A 20,896-nucleotide genomic window follows, 5' to 3' on the forward strand; every position below is an offset into this window, starting at 1 on the left:
TTGAGGACTAAACTCAGGGACACTCAACCACTGAGCCACATCCCCAGCCCTATTTTGTATTTTATTTAGAGACAGGATCTCACTGAGTTGCTTAGCGCCTAGCCTTTGCTGAGGCTGGCCTTGAACTCGTGATCCTCCTGCCTCAACCTCCCAAGCCACTGGGATTACAAGGTGTGCACCACTGCGCCCAGCTCACTTTGCACTATATTGGCCACTCTTTTTTTTTTTCTTTTAGAGGCTGAAATTTTAGGAAAATAACTTAAATGAGATAATTAGAATGAAAGTACAAATGAGGAAAAAAGCAGATAAAATAAATTCAGGTGCTGGTACTTTCACAAATGCTTCAATATAAATTGAATAATCAGCTTTAAAGTCACTGTGATATTTGGGGTGTTTTGTTTCTTAAAATATTTAAAGCATTTAAGAAAACCTGATGTGATAGATTCATAATTTTAGAACATCATAAATGTTTAGAAGATTAAATAATTTTCAATAATGGGAAAACGATTGGAGAAACTTAGGTCAATAAGTTTTGATTTACGATTGTGTAAATTGTGTGAATAAGTAGAGAGGTAAGGCGCATTTAAAGTTAACAGAATGTTAATCATTTGATAACTTCAGACCATTAACGAGTGAATCATTAAACAGAGTACAAGAAGAGTCATCCTCCTCCATCCTCAAAAAGCTCTCAAACTTTAAAGATTTGTTCACACACATGCCAGGAGCCTGGGCTATGCTTTGTTAGGACCCCAGTGGCTGAGCCATGGTGCTAGATGGGGGAAGGGACGGAGCAGGAAATCCACCTCCAGCCCAACCTGGGGAACTCCTGTCTCTGCCAGATGCAGCAACCCAAACAAAAGGCCCAGTGACAGGTGGTCACAGGTTTCTGCCCATGAGCAGTGATGTGACACCCTGCAGCAGCAATACCAGTAGCCACACTGAAAACCTCCATGAACCTTAGAGACATCCATCGGCTCTGGATAGTCCCAGAACAGGTCCAAGTTCAATTTCCACCCCAAACACCATGCAGTGTTTCCACCAAAGATGAACCACAAATAAATGTAAATGAACGCTTTGGATACTTCTTTGTTCTTCCTTTGATTCCAGGGTAGAACCCAGAAAGAAAGAAAAGATGAGCTGTGATCAGGGAGTTGGAGTCTTTAAATTAAAATACTGCATGAAGAAATAGACCTGGATTGTACCCCCGAGCAGGTGAGTGAGATATACTGGTCACTTTCAAATGTGTGGTTCACTTAGAGTGCTATTGTTTGGCTTCCTAAAGGTTTTGCTCGTTTTTTTCTCCAAATAGCTGTACCCCACTCTTCCATTAGGGAATCACTTCTCTTCCACGCTAAGTATATCTGTTCCTGATGCTGTAAATCTCTTCTCCCAACCCCAGCAGTAGGAATACCATCAGGGCCCATCCTCCACATTCACATTCCCATCTTATTGTCTTCCTGGAACTCATCACAGCATCACAGTTAAACTCTGATGCAAGTCTGGAATCTTGAGGGCCACCATATTGGAATCTAGAATGGACCCAACACAAACGAAGCAAGAACAAAAGACACGGAGAAACCCGCGTCTGGATCAAGACTTCTGTAGGATTCCCTGGAACTTTTCAATTACATGAGCCAATGTATTTCTTTTTTGGCTTATAGAAATTCACTTTGGACTTTCAATCATCTCTTACCAAAAGAATTCTAACTAATACAAGTGTATCTGAGGCCTTCTAAGAATCTAGAGACCAAGGAGAATAGCTTAGGAACTGGTGATGTTGTCCTGGGAAAGAGAAGACGCTAAGACCATGATTCTCTTCAAATATCATTTTGATGGATGAGACTGGAAGATAAACTCCATAAGCTAATAATTTTTTAAAAAAATATTTTTTTGGTTATACATAGACATAATATTCGTATTTTGTTTATTTTTATGTGGTGCTGAGGATGATCGAGGCAAGCGCTCTGTCACTGAGCCGCAACCCCAGCCCTCTGTTGTGTTTTTTTTTTTTTTAATAACTAAAGTGTCCAACAAAGGAACCAATTTATTCAGAAGATGGTTAACACCCCTTGGTGGAAAGAGTAGATTTCAATAGATTCTAGATTCCAATATGGTGGCCCTCAAGATTCCAGGCATAGATCTGAGATTCTTTAACTGGGTAGAAAGTGTGAATCCTGAATGAAGCTTCTGAATGTAAAGTCAACAGAAAACGGAAGAAACAATCACTAGGGACAATGAGCAGAGGTGATTCCATAAACTGAAAAGTTTTCTTCATCTGTCCCTTCTTTGACTTTGTCCTTTTCCCCACTCTCAGTTCTTTGAACTTCGGTCACTTGGACCTTCTTTTGATTCCTCAAATTCACCTCATTAATAAATGAGGAATTTTTACAATGATGGATCCTGCTGTCCAGAAAGTTCTGCCCCTACCTCTTTTCATGGCTGGATTCTTGGTGTTACTCAGGCATTCGCTCAAATATTTCCTTGGCGTGTTCTTTCCTGACTATCAAACTGGATTAGCAACCCAGGTCTGCACTCAAAAAGAACCCATCCTCCACATTCACATTCCTGCCTTATTGTCTTCCTGGAACTCGTCACTGTCAGAAATTATTTTTCCCATTTATTTGTCACTTATCATACTTGTCTCATTCCTTCATTAAACAGAAGCTCTGTCCATTGTCACATCCTCAGTTCTTCAAATGGCACTTGGGATGTATGCCATGCGTGTTTGTGAATGAATCGATAATTGATTGAATATATAACCTTGGAAAAATTTACTCTTCTATAATGTTTTTGAGGAGTCAGAAAATGAGTAAATGAGTGAAACTCAGAGATGGAGAAAGAGACTCTTGTTGAAAATTCATCCTGGTTTGGCAACTTGCCCTTAAATGGTCTCTGTGTCCTCAAGAAACCAACAAGGAAGGGAACACAGGATTTTATTCAGAGCCCAACCCCCTTTGTAAGCACGTCTAATATATTCTGCAACGAACAGCTAATCTAATTTTTTAAACATGCAATGGGAGCTGGGAATGTGGCTTGGTGGTAAAGTGCCTGCCTAGCATGACCAAGGCCCTGGGTTCCATCCTCAGCACCACCAATAAAAAAAAAAAAAAACTAAATTAATTAACAGAAAGCTGTGGCTCATGGTTCAGTGACAACCAGCCCAAGGGTGGCCTGCTCCAATCTATGAAAGCCCAGCAAATCTTGAAATCCTGAGTTGAACTTGACTCAGTAATGTCTATTGCTTTTCCTCCCAGTATTGACAAATAATAACTTGCTAACTTGCCCAGTGCCTGAGATAATTGATAGAGGATGGCTTTTAAGTTCCAAGTGCGTATCATTAAAGTTGGGCTTGAACCACCTTCCAAACGACTTTGCCCCGTGGGGAAGTTCTTTCAGAACCTGACAGGAAGAAACCTGTAATTATTTAAATGAAAAGAAGACAGGGGAGGATACTCTTTGGAATGTCATCTCACAGGCTTTCCTGGAGTTAGGAGTCCACCTCAGACACCATAAATATGTTGCCCAACATGGATAGAACTGGATTTAGGGGAAACAGATAGGGCTGGGGAAGTCTGGGTGAGGGGGTGTGGAAACAGGTTTCCTACGGTGAAAAGAGAAAAAATCATCCTGCGTACAGGAATGCCATCTCTAAGGCAGGGACCACAGGGCTCATGGGAAGTATATTTCTGGCTGGAACACGGAATGGTTGGAATGCTTTTTTATTTCTTGGTTTGCTTTTATAGCTGCTGGGAGAATAAGAATGTGGTCCAGCATGTTCTCTCCCTTGCTCATTATTCACCAACTCCTAAGACTGAGTACCTGTCAAGTTTTAGACACCATATTTTAGTTCCAGGGAATCAACTTTGACCTGGGTAGACAAGGTCCTCTTACTCATGGGACTTATATTCTTGAGGTGAAGACAAACATTGAAGAGATATTTGTACAAGTGGTTAACAACAGTCGTGAATTTAGTGTAAGAAAATGGAAAGAGGCCAAATGGAAAGAGACCTCACCTCCATGTTTTCCTGTTGCCAGTGATGGGGCTCATGGGTGAAGAATGGCTGAAGGAAGGAGATGAGCCCTGGGCATGGATTCCCAGGCTAGCTGTACTCTTTACAGACTGAGAAGCACAGCCACCAAGGGACCACACCTTTGTCTTATTCCACTTCCTGCTCAAGCCATGCTGAGTCTGGCCTTGAACTTGAGATCCTCCTGCCTTGGCCTCCCAGGTTGCTGGGATTACAGGCATCTGACACTTTCCCACAAGTTGTGTGTATCCAGATCCTTTAAGAAGCAGATACCAAGATGGAATAAGAAGTGCAGATTTTACTGGGGGGTGGCCAGGTGGAGGTGAAAGAAGGAGGGGAAGAAGGAGCAAGAGGAGGCCGGGAGAACCTTCTTGACCACAAGACTGTACCTGCAAAAGGAAGAATGGATAGAAAATGCCTCGAAGCATTGCAGCCCCAAGAAAATCTCTGTCGATCCAAGAGGGAGCTCTAGAACAAGGGTCCCCCATTAGAGAAGTCCTTCACAGGACAGGACAGGAGCTCTCAGGCCCTGGTACCTCTGCTGTAAGCAGCCATTGGCTACGGGGGAGCAGATCCTGCAGGCTGTGGGCTCATTAGTTTTTGCTAACTGGCGCCCTCCTGAGGGAGAGCAGAGTGGTACACTTCCATGGCTGCTACACCTGCCCACTTGTGTTTATGCACTCAGTCTTCTCCATCACCATGACCTACGCCAAGCTGAGGGTGTCCAGCAGCACAGCCTCTGGCCTCTGAGAAGTGAGTAGGGGTGAGGTTGAAGAAACAAGAGAAACATTGACAAGATTCCAGCAGCACTAGCGATGGCTGAGTGGACAGCTGAGGGCAGGAAACACAGGGATTGGAAGCTCAGTGAGCCCAACCTAGAGAGTGCTGACCATGGAAAAAGAAAAGGACTGACTGCCAGGGACCACCTCAGTGGACAAGACTGCAATGTTGATAAGATGATGTAGGTTGAGCTGGACCCCCTGTTCATCACTTATAGACAGCCCTGCCTACATGTTTAGCAGTTTGTCTTAGTCAGTTTTCTGTCACTATAACAACATACCTGAACCCTGGTACTTTCTAAAGAAATGGAGTTTATTTAGCTCATAGTCCTAGCGGTTCAAGAGCACAGTGCCAGCATTTGCTTCACTCTGATGAGAGCCAGATGAATGGTGTCACCATAGTGGAAGTTCATTCAAAAGAGATCACATGGCAAGGCAGAAAGAAAGAGACCAGGGAGGAGCCATGCTAACTTTTTTTATATCAACCTGCTCTTTGGAGATCTAATTCACTCTGTGAGACCAACATTAATCCCTTCTGAGGTCAGTGCCCCCGTGACCTGAGCACCTTCCACTGCGCCCCATCTCTTAATGATTCTGCCACCCAAACACCAGCACACTGGGGACAAAGCCCCCAGCACCTGAGCGTTAGGGATCCCAACCATAGCACACCTATATAATTCCCTATATTCTCCTCATGTAAAATCTAGACACCTGTCTCTACAAACATTTATCTACACCCCATGATGTTCATGCCTCTGATCTTCAAGAGGTTATTAACTGATGTTAAAGAAAGAAGATCTAGAAATTACCTTTCGTGAAAAATCAAGATATTAAGCTAAACTAACTTAAACTCGTTTTAAGCTGCATTCCTCAAAATAGACGAGGAACATCATTGTAGCAATACATTTAGTCTGATCGAATAGTTCCCTTCATCGCTCCGAAATCTCATCCTGAATTCTAGATCCATTATTAAGAGGCCCTCGGACATATCAAAGATCATACTGTGTCACGCACTGAAGAATATGCTGAGCTAGCGTTTCTGTATCTAGTGTCCAAAGAGGAAATGAAATAAAATAATAATGACCCGGCAAGAAGGGCCCCATGCTCTCAAGCACCTCACATATGACAGACGCAAAACTGAAATATCCATCCTCTTGATTAGCACCAAGGAAACCAGACGAAGGTGCCTATGTGAATGCTGGGAAGGTGACGGTTTGGAAATGGACCCGTGTTTTTAGTTGGAGATAAAACTGTCTAAATCAAGAAAAAGCAAATGCACTTGCCCAGTCCTTCCACACTGATAGCACGAGTGGAATAAGTTACATAACTTATCCAGCAGAATGGACTCTCCCAACCCTGCCAAGCACCTACCTTCTTGTTTCTCTTTCTGTTCCAGTGTGTGTTTTGAGAGGCTCTCATTCATTAGTGCTATATTCTTTGCATTTGAATATGGTGGCCAAGTGATATTTTGCAATAGTAAGTAAGCCACATTGCTCTTTTTAAAAAAAAAAATTTTTTTAGTTGTAGTTGGACACAATACCTTTATTTTATTTATGTATTTTTATGTGGTGCTGAAGATCGAACCCAGGGCCTCGCATATGCAAAGTGAGCACTCTACCGCTGAGCCAGCGGCTCCAGCCCATACACATTGCTCTTAAATTTGGTTGTAAATTGAATTGATCCTGTTAAAGAATATGGACCTCCATCAGCACTCTCGGCCTGAGCCCCACAAATGTTAGGGATGGGCCCGGACCATAGTACCCTGGTTACCAAGCAGAAGTCAATAAAAGGCTCAATGCCAATTAGGCCACAGTTCATGAAAGCATTCCCCTTTGGATCTTCAGCAATGATGACAGTCACAGCAGCACACCGGGAAGGCACTGGGTCCTGCACACTTTGCTCTTGTAATCTGCCTTTGCCCTGATCCTTGCAAAGCCTCTGTGGGCTGCAGGCCAAGCACAGTGAAGAGCAGCTTCCAAGCCCCAGACCTCAGCGGCCCTCCTTGTAAAGGAAGAACTACTCCTTGTTCTACCCCAACCCTCACCATCCCAATTCAGAGAAGCTGAGCTCCCTGAAGGTCTGCTTCTCAGAAGCTTCCAGAGGGTTCCAGGCTCCATCCCATGTGGTCTCTAAAGGGAGGCCTCAAACACTCTCCCAGACAGCCTCCACGATTATCCCTGGTTCTTCTACTGTCCCTGCTGCCCAGAGTTCTTGTGAGGACACCTCTGCTCGTGACAGACTGGGCTCTGCTCTGGGGCCCAGTCTGGGGACTTGGCCTGCTGTCCATAAACAGAAATTCCCCTACCCACCCACTGCTGCTCCAAGAACCTCCTCACAGAGCCTCCGGGACACTGTAGAGTCCCCTGCTATACCAGGTCCACCCAGCTCCCAGACATCCTCTCACGACAGGCTCCTCCCCGACCTCCTCCATCCGGCTGTCCACCCTCACCCCACCCAGCCTCCAGGAAACTCCATGGCACATGCTGAGCCCACGGAGGGCAGTCCTTTCCCTTCCCACACCATCAGGGGAGTGCTGAGTGGTACCTTTCCAAAAAAAAAACATGCCATCTGCCTCCAACGCGACCCTTTTGAAATGGTCATTTTTCTCATCATTAGGGGAAAAAAGCAAAGAAGAGCACTGTGAACCCTTCGCCATCTTCTCAGCTACAACCAACCCATCTGCCATCTTCTCAGCTACCAAAGCCTTCTCCATTTCCAACCTGTCATAGCTGGGTTCGCTCAGGAGGGAGGTCAGACTCCACATCCACCAGATGTCACATGCTTCTGGGGACAAAAGAGTCCTCCAAGCCCACTGCAGCAGCCCTACTCAAAGGGATACCTGCTGCCTGCACACACACACACACACACACACACACCCCAGAGGTGTCCAGGAAGCCGTGGGTTCGATCCTCTCATTTTCCAGGTGGGGAAGATGAAGAGAAGCATCTTCACCTGGGGTCAGTCTGCAAGTCAGCAGCACAGTGTCAGCTGTGGCCGGTGGCACTTTCCATCACAGAAAACCTGTGGACTCTGTTCCCAGGAGACAAGCCCACGCATCCCTGACAGATAGAAAGGGACTTCCAGGACCTTTTCTTCACCCCAAAGGAGGATTGTGGCCAGGAAATGTGAGCAGGAGATCTTGGACCGTCCCCAGCTGAGCTGGCTAACTCCAGACGTGTTTGGGCCTGCGGTGCAGGAAGGAAGTGGGAGAGCAGGAAGACAGAGAAGGCAATGGGGACTCCCCAGCCTGGGCCTCTGCAGCATTCCCTCTCCGTCCCCACCACCCTCCCCTTCCTGCAACCATGCACCCCTCTTCCCCCTACAACACCTCCTGCCTGGCCTTCCTCAATGTCGGGTCACCTGGGCCTCCTTCTGAGAACAGGGCAGGGTGAGAAGATGCTCGGGGAAGGAGGTAAGATACACAGAGAACCTGACACAGGTCCTCAGGGAGAAAGCTCTATAGTCCCCAGGCAGGCCATAGAGGACCTCAGAACGGGGGTCCTCATCTTCGTTGGCAAGCTGAGATGACCCAAGGAGCTTTAAAATACAAATGACTGGCCTGGCCCCTCAGTCTAGTTTATTTTTTTCAGTATAATCCAAGCATCAGGGTTTATAAAAACTCCATAGATGATTCTCATCTAGCCAAGGTTGACATCGCTTCTAAGAAGAGGCCCTAGTTTATCTCCTATTGAGTTTTCTGCTTCAATAAGAAGCAAACCATGTTTCGTTTAAGAAAAAAATAGGCAAATACTGTTCCCATCCTATTCCCAGCCCACACGCCAGAAATCCCAATTGTTCCAGTCTGATCTGTCCGATTTCCTGTTGTGATCCTTTCCCTGGCATCGTGGACCTCTGCTTCCACTGTCAAGTCTCCAGACCTCAGATTCTCCAAAGTCCTTTCCAGCTCTCCATAGAGTCCTTGGTGTGGGACTCTGTAAAAACAATTTAGAATGACCATTGTTGTCAGGTGTTCTCTTTTAAAGCCCATCTTTCCCAAACTTGTTATCCTGCTCTAAAACGATGAGAAAAGCAATCAATATGTAGGAAACAGTTATTCCAGATACTGGACAGTGGAAGACTATGGTCAAGGTGAGTCAGGAAATCAACACACTGATCCTTAAATTGGCCAGGATTTCTTCAAGGAGCTACTTTTCACATAGTAGCAGAGAAGAAGAAGGAAAAGAAAAGAAAAGAAAAGAAAAGAAAAGAAAGAAAGAAAGAAAGAAAGAAAGAAAGAAAAGAGAGAGAGAGAGAAAGAAAGGAGGGAGGGTGGGAGGGAGGGAGGGAGGGAGGGAGAAGCCCACCCCTGCAGTCTTGCCAAGTTAAGCAGAGATCTGAGTTTCAGGGGACTAAAGAAGCTGGAGCTTATGGAACAGATAAAACTATGTCGATAAAAAGCCAGGAATCTGCATCAAGTTCCCCTCCAGTGTATTATTGAAAGTTAAGCTGTGAATACTTAGAGTGAAAAATCCACAAATCTATGCAAAGAAGTACTTGGAATCTGTATGCACTTGGAGTCTGTGTGCTGAACCATCTTCACAGTTGACATAGGCTGTGGAATAGGAGAGATCCAGTCAGAGAGAAGGGATGTCATTGAATGCCCATGGGACTCAGTGGAGATTGTAGAAGTGTTTCATCTTAGAAGACTAAATAAAATAGCTAAGTAGCAAAGGCTACTCTAGACCTACCTTAGCTAAACCTAAAAGTAAACTGGGGGGAAAAAAATGAGCTGATCCAAAGTTTCTTACATGCATGTCAAAATGAAAGCTGGTTCTCTTTTAAGATAAAAAATAAAAGTGATTCACAGGAGACATCATAATACCAGAGTTTAAATTATACTACAGAGCTACAGTAACAAAAACAGCATGGTATTGGCACAAAAACAGACAAGAAGACCAAAGGAACAGAATAGAAGACACAAGAGACAAACCTATATAAATACAGATATCTCATACTAGACAAAGGTGCCATAAACATACACTGGAAAAAATGGTGCTGGGAGAAAGGTGGAAATACATATGTAACAGAATGAAATTTAACCCCTAACTCTCACCCTGCACAAAACTCAACTCAAAGTGGATCAAGGACCTAGGCATTAGACCAGAGACCCTGTGCCTACTAGAAGAAAATGTAGGCCCAGCTCTCCATCATGTCAGCATAGAAACTGACTTCCTCAACAAGACTCCTAACGCATAAGAAGTAAAGTCAAATCAATAAATGGGATGGTATCAAACTAAAAAGTTTCTTCACAGCAAAGGAAACAATCAAGAATGTGAAGAGAGAGCCTACAGAATGGGAGAAAATCTTTGCCACCTGCACCTCAGATAGAGCATTACATCTCAAGCATCCCAAAGAACTCAAAAGCTTAACACCAAAAAATAAATAAAAAAAAATAAAATAACCCAATCAATAAATGGGGCAAAGGAACTGAACAGCCACTTTGCAGAAGAAGAAATATGATTAGTCACCAAATATATTTTAAAAATTCAACATCTCTAGCAATTAGAGAAATGCAAATTAAAACTACACTGAGATTTCATCTCACTCTGGTCAGAATGGCAATTATCAAGAATATAAGTAACGATAAATGTTGAGGATGTGGGGGAAAAGGCTCACTTAAACATTGCTGATGGGAATGCAAATTGGTGCAACCACTATGGAAAGCAGTATGGAGACTACTTAGAAAACTGGGAATAGAACCACCATTTGACCCAGTTATCCCACTCCTCCATATACACCCAAAGGACTTAAATCAGCATACTACAGTGACACAACCACATCAGTGTTTGTAGCAGCTCAATTCACAGTAGCTAAGCTATGGAACCATCTTGGTGACATTCAACAAATGAATGGATAAAGAAAATGTGGTACATGTACACTACGGAATATTACTCAACCTTAAAGAAGAATGAAATTATGGCATTTGCCGGTAAATGGATGGAACTGGAGACTATCATGCTAAGCAAAAGCCAATTCCAAAAAACCAAAGGCCGAATGTTCTCTCTGATATGTGAATGCTAACACATAATAACAGTGGGTGAGGGAAGAATAGAAGTTCACTGAATTAGACAAAGGGGAACGAAGGGAAGGAAGGAGGGATGGAAATAGGAAAGACAGTAGATTGAATCAGATATGATTTTCCTATGTCCATATATGAATACACAACAAATGTAACTCCACATCATGTACAACCACAAGAATGGGGTCCTAATTAGAATAAGTTATACTCCATGAATGTATAATATGTCAAAATACACTCTACTGTCATGTATATCTAAAAAGAACAAATTTTTTAAAAATGAAAGTCATTCAATCAAATAGGCAACAATTGGATGCGAGGGCCATCAGACTGTGACATCTGTCATCCCGTTGATCTCCAGGGTTTATGGGCTAGTCTGGCTGGTGGGTGTGCAGTCCTCCCAAAGACAAATGCTTGGTGGAAAAGGAAATACTCCCTTCTAAAGGAGAACTAATCTTCAGTCAAGGGTATACAGGTAGTTATGCTCTCCTGCCAGAACCTAAAAAAAGCTCTCAAATAAGTAACTTTGATGATGTCCAACACAATAAAAACTACAAGACATTCAAGGAAGCAGGAAAATGTGACATATAACTAGAAGAAAAAGGAAAAAAAAAAAAAACAGTCAAGAGCTGGGCATGGTGGCACACACCTGTAATCCCAGCAGCTCGGGAAGCTGAGGCAGGAGGATCGAGAGTTCAAAGCCAGCCTCCGCAAAAAGCAAGGCACTAAGGAACTCAGTGAGACCCTGTCTCTAAATGAAATACAAAATAGGGCTGGGGATGTGGCTCAGTGGTCGAGTGCCCCTCAGTTCAATCCCCAGTACCAAAAAAAACAAAAAACAAAAAAAAACCAGTCAAGAGAAACATAATATAAAAGACAGAGACTTTGGATTTGCCAAAAAAAGGATTTAAAACCACTCTTATAAATATGCTAACATAGCTATAAAATGGGAATATATAAAAAGAACAAATGGAAACTCTCGGGATTAAAAATGTGATATATAAAATGAAAAAAAAATTAGAAGAATTGCCTACAACTTAAATAATGCAGAAGAAAAAAAAAACAAGTGAATTCAAGTGAATTTGAAAACATAATAGAAACTCTCCAAATTGACACATGAAAAGGGGAAAAAAAGGCAAAAAAAATTAATCGAGTTTATGAGCTATAGAAACATATCAAGTGGTTGAACATATGTATAAAAAGGTAGAGGTTAGAAAAATACTTGAAGAAATGTTTGAAGTGTTTCAAAATTTGATACAACATCTATAACCTTGGAGTTGGCAAAATATCTTAGACACCAAAAAGCACATATTAATGATAAAATTAATAAATTAGACTTCATCAAAGTTAAAAAATACTTCTACTTTTTGAAAGACACTATTAAGAAAATGACCAAGATAAGCCAGAATGGGACAACATATATTGGTTTCACACACACACACGCACACACACACACACCTGACCAAAGACTAGTATCCACACTATATAAAGAACTCAGTAATAAGAAAACAAACAAATATGGGCAAAGATTTGAACAGACACTACAAAAGAAGATATACAAATGACGGAAACCACATGAAATGTTACTCAACATCTTTAGTAACTGAGAAATGTCAAGTAAAATCATGAGGTATACAGCCTCCTCATTAGGATGGCTAAAATTTAAGACAGACAACATAAAGTGCTAGCAAAAAAGGCAGAACAACTGGAACCCTCAGACACTGCTGAGGGAATGTTAAGTGATCCAAACACTTTGGGAAATAATTTTGCAACTTCTGAGAAGTAAATAAATCAATGTATCTTAAAATTTAGTAAACCTATTCCCAGGTATTTGCACAAAGATATGGAAACAGCATCCACACAAACACTTGTATGCAAAAGCTTATGACAAGTTTATTTAGAAGCAATAAATACTATAAGCAACCCAAATGTCCATCAACAAATGAATGGATAACCCCATCATGGTGTACCACATAGTGGAATACTACTAAATAATAAAAAGGAATAGACTATTGCTAACCACACACTCATACATACAAATAAATGAATCTCAAGAGCATTATTCTGAGTAAAAGAAGCCAGACATGAAGGAATACAGACTTTATGATTTCATTTATATGAAATTGTAAAAAAGGGGACTGGAGCTGGGGAGATGGTGCATACCTGTAATTCCTACTACCTGGAAGACTGAGGCATAAATATCACAAGTTTGAGGCCAGCCTGAGCGACTAATACAGACTCATCTCAAAAATGGGTGAGAGGTTGCTGGGGGGTCTAGTTCAGTGGTGGAGCCCTTGCCTAGCTTGCTCAAGGCCCTGGGTTCATCACCATCACTGCAAAAGAAAGAAAGAAAAAAAAGATGTTTAACCTATAGTAACAAAAGCAGATCGGTAGTTGTCAAAGGCTGGGGTGGTGGAAGGAGGTCAACTGCTAAGGGGTACAAGAAGTATCAGCTACATAATTTGTGGGGCCCAGTACAAAATGAAAATGCTAGGTCCCTTGCTAAGAACTCATTAAAAACGTCAAAGCATTGCTGGGCACGGAGGCGCAGGCCTGTAATCCCAGTTGTATGGGAGGCTGAGACAGGAGGATTACAAGTTCAAAGCCAGCCACAACAACTTAGCCAGACCCTGTCTCAAAACAAAAAATAAAAAAGGGTTAAGGATATAACTCAGTGGTAAAGTGCCCTGGGGTCAATCCCCAGTACCTGCCCTCCTCCCCAAAAAAGAATGTCAAAGCAGTGGTAATAGCATTAAACCAAGCACGGGGCCCTCTGAACATGTATGAGAAGACAGGTTACATCCATGAAACCCACACTGGGCACAAGAAAATATTTGTGGTGATGGAAATGGTCTATATCTTGATTTGAGGAGCGGTTACGCATTTGTCAAAAACACAGGGAACTAAGGTTGGAATGGCAGGAATCTCCTAGGCCGCCTTCATTTTTTTTTTTTTGATACCAGGGATTGAACTCAGGGGCACTCCACCCCTGAGCCACATCCTCAGCCCTATTTTGTATTTCATTTAGAGACGGAGTCTCACTGAGTTGCTTAGCACCTTGCTTTTGCTGAGGCTGGCTTTGAACTTATGATCCTCCTGCCTCAGCCTCCCAAGCCATTGGGATTACAGGCATGCGTCATCACGCCAGGCTTCCTAGGCCTTCTTCTAGGAAGAATCTCCTAGGCCTCCTTCTTGAGAATGAAACTGCAGACACACCGCCCAGCAACCTCTGATCATTTGCAGTCTCCGTTAACCTACTTAGAACAGTCCCTTGCCTTCAGATTTCCTCCATCCCCTCTCCAGCAAATACCCAGAGCATCCTCACAGTCATGCATTGTTTATTCACTGAATATCGACTTATGGGCATTATACAAGAATCTGAGATACAAAGGATTTTTTAAAGAAAATACAATTCCTACTTTGGAAGAAGGAATAGTTCAACTCTCTGTTGCCCAACATGGTAGCTGCTAGGTACAATTGGCTATGTATCATTTAAGTCCACAAAAAAAATGGCATTATACAAAAATTTCAGTTCTTCATTCACATTGCAAGACCCCCATAGCCACAGGTGGCTCACAACTAGAATGTTGGAGAGCCCAGAATAGTTCCATCACAGTTTGGACACAGGCAGTGTGAGATATGCTTGAATGAGATAGTTAGTTCTACACATTTTCTGGTTTTATTTATTTTTTAAAATGTTTATTTTTGTGTTTTAGGTGGACACAACATCTTTATTTTATTTTTATGTGGTGCTGAGAATCAAACCCAGTGCCTCATGCATGCCAGGCAAGCGCGCTACCACTTGAGCCACATCCCCAGCCCCATTTTCTGGTTTTAAATACTTGGCAACACCAAAGTCTTTCATATACCATCACATTCTAAACCAGAAGCCAGACAGACAGGTGGATGCCATGCGGTACAAGGTCCTGCCTGCGTGGGAAGAAACCATCAACCTTGGAAAGTCTGCCTTTAGTCAAACGTGGGCTCAGTCACCTTTCTGGACTCAACCCTCCTTAGACGCTCTTACTGAGTCTTTCTCTGGTTCATTACAGTTCCCCAAGGACTTGTGGCTTCAGGTACCCCCAGGAGAGAACATTAGCCCAGAGGTCCTCACCCCGCCTCCCCAACAGCCTGAGGAGCCCAATGCTTGGTCACCAGCTGCCGTGACATGCTAGCCAAGATTTGAGGAAGGGGCGCATTCAGTGGCTCCAAAAGACGGAGGTCATCGCTGCCTCCCTCCACCCCAGGATTCAGAAACACTCTCTCCTGTGTCTTTCCCCATCTGATGCATGAGTCCCTGGCACAGAGTTCCCAGCCTCTGAGCCACCTGAGTTGCTGAGGAAGGCATTACTTCCCACCCCGGTCCATCCACCAGTGGGTAGCAATCTTCCTTCAATAAAATAAGACAGAAGGTGACAGTGAAGACCCCGTCCAATGGTCTTGGCTCTCTGATGACCCTATTCCCTGAGCTTTTTCCTTTCTCACCTGTAAGTCCCGCCCCACCAGCATCTCTTCCTGTGTCCCAGGTAGGAGACCCCAGAACGCCTTCCTAGCCTGTCCCTTTCATAATAGGAAGTGCTTCTACGAGAATGATCGTGGTCAATCTCTGGTTTGGAGTCTCCTTTAAAGTCTTCTATTGATAGTGACATCAGTGAAAGAAATTATAAAAAAAATTTAAAAAAAATGACCCCTGCAGGATAAACTCCACAGAAGGCATCTCTTTTTAAAACTAAGCTCTATTTTTTATTTTTTTATTTTTATTTTTTATTTTTTTGGTTTTTAAAATAATTTTTATTTTTTAAAAGTAAATTGTACATTACAGAAAAAAAAAACACACACACACACACAAGCAAAGAACAAAGTCATCCAGTCACAAGAAGCTTAGTTGGACGTGTCCCTCTAGGTTGTATGCATATATACACAATATCCCATTTTGTGTGATTGAGATTGTGGTGTGTGCTTTTCCACACATCATGAATATTCACCAATTCAAAATCCCGAAGCTACATGAGTATTTTTTGATAACCAAGAATACACTACACCAACTCAATCTGTTATCCTTTCTTGGGGACAAAAATTTCACTGAAGACAGAAATGGCAACAGGCCTCTAGATAGACATATTGGCAGAGTTACAACTAAAACAATTCATTCCCTTAATGCTCAATTTAAAATGAAACAGCAACAGAATACACCAAGCTTGTTTCATTAACAGATTTCTACTACTAAAATATTAGCAATAATGCATGTTCCCAGTGAATTAAAATATTCCTATAGTACAGCCAGAAGATGCACACACACCAGTGGCTTACATCAAAATGTAAATCTTTGAGCACTTGCTTCCATCTTTCTGTGTTTCCCTGTGCCCCTCTGCTGCCAGCCTAATGAACAAGTCCTGATACACAATGCCCACAGATAAAACAATTCCATGTCCAAGATGCATCTTTTCTATCAATTATAACAAAAAGATATTTACAAGTTGGCTAATTCACTAGCACTACTTTTTATGATTCACTGTCACCTCAAGCATCTAGAAAGCTTAGATATTGTGAAATGAAGTATGAACTTTGTGCACAAAAACACAATTTACCAAAAATGTACATATAGATATATGGTTATAATCTAAACCTGTCTTCCAAATATGGAGACTTTAGCAAAGTAAGCTCTATTTTTTAAAATAGCCCAGTAAACTGATGTTTCCCCTTCATTATGAACTTTCTCTGGGTACATATTCATTTGCTTATCTCACCTTTCTCCTCTGGTGGACTCTGAAACTCAGAGCCAGATTTCTGATTTCTCAATCACCTCCCTTCTTTTACCTGATGCTGTGTCCTGGTGACAACAGCGTTTCTGTGGCCCTAGTGGCAATGCTGCTGCAGGTGTTTTGGGAAACTCAGGAGCAGCTTTCTGACTAGGATGGGGAAAGGCAGAGTCCATTTATGGTCACCCTCCTGCTCCCTTCCCTTCCCCCCACAGCTTCCCTCCTCTGGGTCCTCGTGAGGCCTGCAGAGAGCAGGGCTGCAGGACTGGGGACCCCCCGGGTGGAGATGAGGAAGGAGAGTCAGGGACAGCAAACTCACAGCCCTGATTTCTGAAATGTGTTTTAAAAGGAGAGGGCCTCATTGAAGGGATCTGTTTGGGGTGTGCTTGTTTGTTTTTGTTTGTTTGTTTTTGGAGGGGGGAGGGTTGTTTGCTTTTTTTTTTTTTTTTGATATCAGGGATTGGACTAGGGGCACTCAACCACTGAGCCACATCCCCAGCCCTTTTTATATTTTATTTAGAGACAGGGTCTTGCTAAGTTGCTTAGGGCCTTGCTAAGTTGCTGAGGCTGGGTGTCAGGGGAGATGAAAGAAGAGGATTGGGGAGCTTTTGAAGAAAAGGTGACCATCTGAATAGAACAGGTGCAAGTAGGTAAGGCCAGAGTGGTTAGGATTACAGGTGTGCACCACCACGCCTGGCTGTTGGTTTTTTATGGTTTTTTTTTTTTGGGGGGGGGGTTGTTTTGTTTTCATGCCATAAAAATGTTTTACTTCTTAGCATCATATCAGAATGAATAGCCATTTCACCCAGGAAGAGGACTTTCCTAAGGTCTTTCTCTTTCCCTTTGTTAATTTCACATCCAGATTTAGGTGAATCTGGCCTGAACATGTACGACCCAGCCCCTGACCCCCCACCCCACAAGAAAGGGTCTCTTCCACTCCATGACACCTGACTACCCACCCCTTGCTGAGGTCTCCAGGCAGCCTGCTCAGCATTCCTGGCCCTCTGTCCCTGGAGGTAGGTGGGATGTGCCACAAACCACAGGGGCCAGAATTTCTTTAATTTTAAAAGAGCAGTACAGAGCCTGTTCCCTGGGTTCTGTAGAACTCAGTGGACTGGGCAGTACAAACACACCCACATGTCCGCCTCAGATGGTCTGAAGACAAAGATCTTCGGGTCAGTTCAGGTCACCTTAATGTGTCGAAGGAATTTTGGGGGAAATTTTTGGGAAAACTGTTGTTAGAGCTGTTTTACCTTATTTCCCAAACTCATCTGCCATAAAGACATTCCTATGGCATTGGTGGGCAAAGTTTGAAAGGCAGTTAATAAAGAGTGATGAAATCCTCATGCTCAACCCAAACTTCAATAGAAAACAGCAATCTTTGTTTCACCTGGGAAAATCCCTTTTACAATGACCCAGCACCTGCCCATCTGTCATTTTCTGTTTTCCTAGCCGTCTGCCACCTTCTGGCCTTACCCACTTGCACCTGCTCTATTCAGATGGTCGCCTTTTCTTCAAAGGCTCCCCAATCCCCTCCTTTCATCTCCCCTGACATCCAGTGCTAATCACAGAGGTAGAGAAGGTTTCATCCTGCAAAGAAAAGTGATAGGGACCAATTGTCCCAGGGCCATTCCCAATAATCAGGGTGGGGGCCACCGAAAACTGGATGAATTGCAGAGAAAGTTCCTAGAGAAGGTCCATGATACAACCCTCACTGCTTCAGGTTGATCACCAGACAAACACAGCTTTTCCTCTACCCACCACCCATTTTCACAAGGCCTGACCAATGCTATAGGAGTCCCAAACCCACCCTCTAGTCTTTTTTAGCAGGTGGTGATAATGGGAACGTTTGTGCTCATATTTCTGCTCTTTTTATAACTAGACATTTTTATGCCTTCCCTCCCCATCTCAACACTATCTTTTAAAAAATTCACATCATTGACCATATTGTCAGGATACAGTGAGACACTTCCCTACCAGTTTACAATGTGTAATGCTCAAATCAGGGGTAAATAGCATGTCCACCATGATGCTATCTTGGAGTGCCCCCGGGTGCGTCCCTTCTCCCTGGCCAGCTGGCTCTCATTTCCTGCTCCAAATGAGTTCCACATCTCTTCCCTCTTGCCTCCGAGCATGACCAGTTTAGATGTGGACCACAGCCCCTTATCTTTGATCATCTCCACGTATTTGTGACATCAGAGACTGGGAACAAAGCACCATCTGTTGGTTATTCAGCAGGTGGAATGGGGGCCATATGCAGGACCAGCCATTAGGTAGCTTAAAAGTGACTGACTGCTTAAAAAGAGGCTTTGAACCTTCAGTTCCATTCCCCTTTCCCTGTCCAGGGCCTCTCTGCACACACCATCTGTTTTAATCAGCTTTTTCACTGCTGAGACCAAAAGACCTGTCAAGAACAACTTTAGAGAAAAGGTATTTTTGGCGTCCATGGTTTCAGAGGTCTCAGTCCACAGATGGCAGGCTCCTTGCTCTGGATCTTAGGTGAGATGGCGGAAGGGTGTGGAGGAGGCAACCAGCTCAGGACATCACCCTTACCCAAAGACATGGTGCCAGTGACCCACCTCCTCCAGCTACACCCAATCTGCCTCCAGGTACCACCCAGTAATCTCTATGAGAGGATCAATGCACTGATTAAGTTAAGGCTTTCATAACCCAATCCTTTCACATCTAAGTTTTCTTGCATTGTCTCCCCCATGAGCTTTTGGGGGGACACCTCACATCTAAACCACAACACCATCTTAAAAATTCTGCCCATTAGGATTTGCAGAGCAATTTTATTCTCTTTGTTAGACTGACTGAAATAGAGCAGGCCTAATCTGGCCAAGGTCACAGCACATGAGCCCCCCCAGCCAGGTGCTGGGCCCGGCTTGAGTGCCTGTACTTTGCAGTGGTCAGATTTGGGCATATGTGTGCTTGTGATGGGCTGTGCTGAGTCATCGGATTGGTGTTTGCTTCTGTATCCTGGTAAGTGTCCTGTGAGGGTTTCAGGCTAATGATGTTCATTAGCAAACAAACTCCAAGTGCCCACGGTGGGCCAGGCTGTGTCCAAGTACCTTTTATGTAATCCTTACAATATTTCCATGGCTTTATATCTCTATTTTACAGAAAAAAAGACCTGAGATGGGGAGAAACTAAATAACTTCACCATGTACCCAGTGCCTGGTGGCTGTGGATTTGGCCTCTCACACACATCTCTTTGTGTTACCTAATTACATGCATCATGACCCCTGTGTGCATGTGCATGTCTACAGCACCAGACACCCACCTCCTCATCCTGGCCCCTTGCTCACCTCACGGTCTTCTCTGCCTGCATCTAGGAAGGTACAGTGTCGAAGGGGATAGGTCTTGGTGCGTGGTCCCCAGTCAGTGATGGGGGAAGATGCTGTTGGCACCTGTGTTTCTGACACAATCAAGCCAGGCGGCTCATGCTGTCCCAGGAGGACTGAGGTCCCAGGTCTTCTGGCCACTTTTCTGTGGATGTTGGTGGGAGAAGCCCTGTGGGTGGTTCTCACCCACATCCCATGCAGGCGACGGAATTGGGGTTCCTCTGTATGAGGTGGGCTGGCTGCAAAATAAAAACTAATAAAGAGAAAATGCCCCCCCAAAAAAAACAGAGTACACAGGAAGTACTTTTTAAAAGTGGGGTGAGTGGGGTGGATGGCTCTCTGATCTTAGGGACTGAGCTGCCACACTGGAAAGAGAGACAGATGATGGAGCCCACGCTTGCTTTATTTATATGGGGGGGGGACATCAAAGGTTTTCCATGAAATGTTCTTTACCAAATAAGATAGGGGGTAGGCTGTCCAGTTCCCAGTGGATTACGCCCAACTCTGGAGCTATTAGGGCTGTCTCACTAGTAGAGCAGAGAGAGATCTCATGCCTTGGGTGGTCTGATATGCACGGGAAAGGTCGGATCCTTCTCAAAGAAGAAATCTAAGTCTCCATGGCTCAGTATGGAGTAAAGACCCCTCATGTAGCTCATGGGTGGCTTCCCACAGGTATTGGAGCTTAGTCCATCTCTCCTGTTGAGAAACTGCTGTGACTCCATTTTTGAGAAACCAGCCTCTACCTCAGAGCAAAGCCTGTCCTAAGGAAGGGGGCATGACCCTTGTCCTTGGAAAAACCCACAGAGCACTCCTAAGCACATACCCATCCTGCTGAGTTGTTTGTCTACAAATGACAGGAGAGATCTGGGGAGCCAGGTGTCCCTGACTCAGTTAGGCTAGGTGAGGACCTAGCAACCCCCTAGCAACCACCAATCAGCATGAGACAGAGAAAATACCTGGGATGCCA

Source organism: Marmota monax, unplaced genomic scaffold, assembly GCF_021218885.2.
Source record: "Marmota monax isolate L192 unplaced genomic scaffold, Marmota_monax_Labrador192_F-V1.1 WCK01_AAM20220418_F8-fsc00022, whole genome shotgun sequence".
Taxonomy (NCBI): domain Eukaryota; kingdom Metazoa; phylum Chordata; class Mammalia; order Rodentia; family Sciuridae; genus Marmota; species Marmota monax.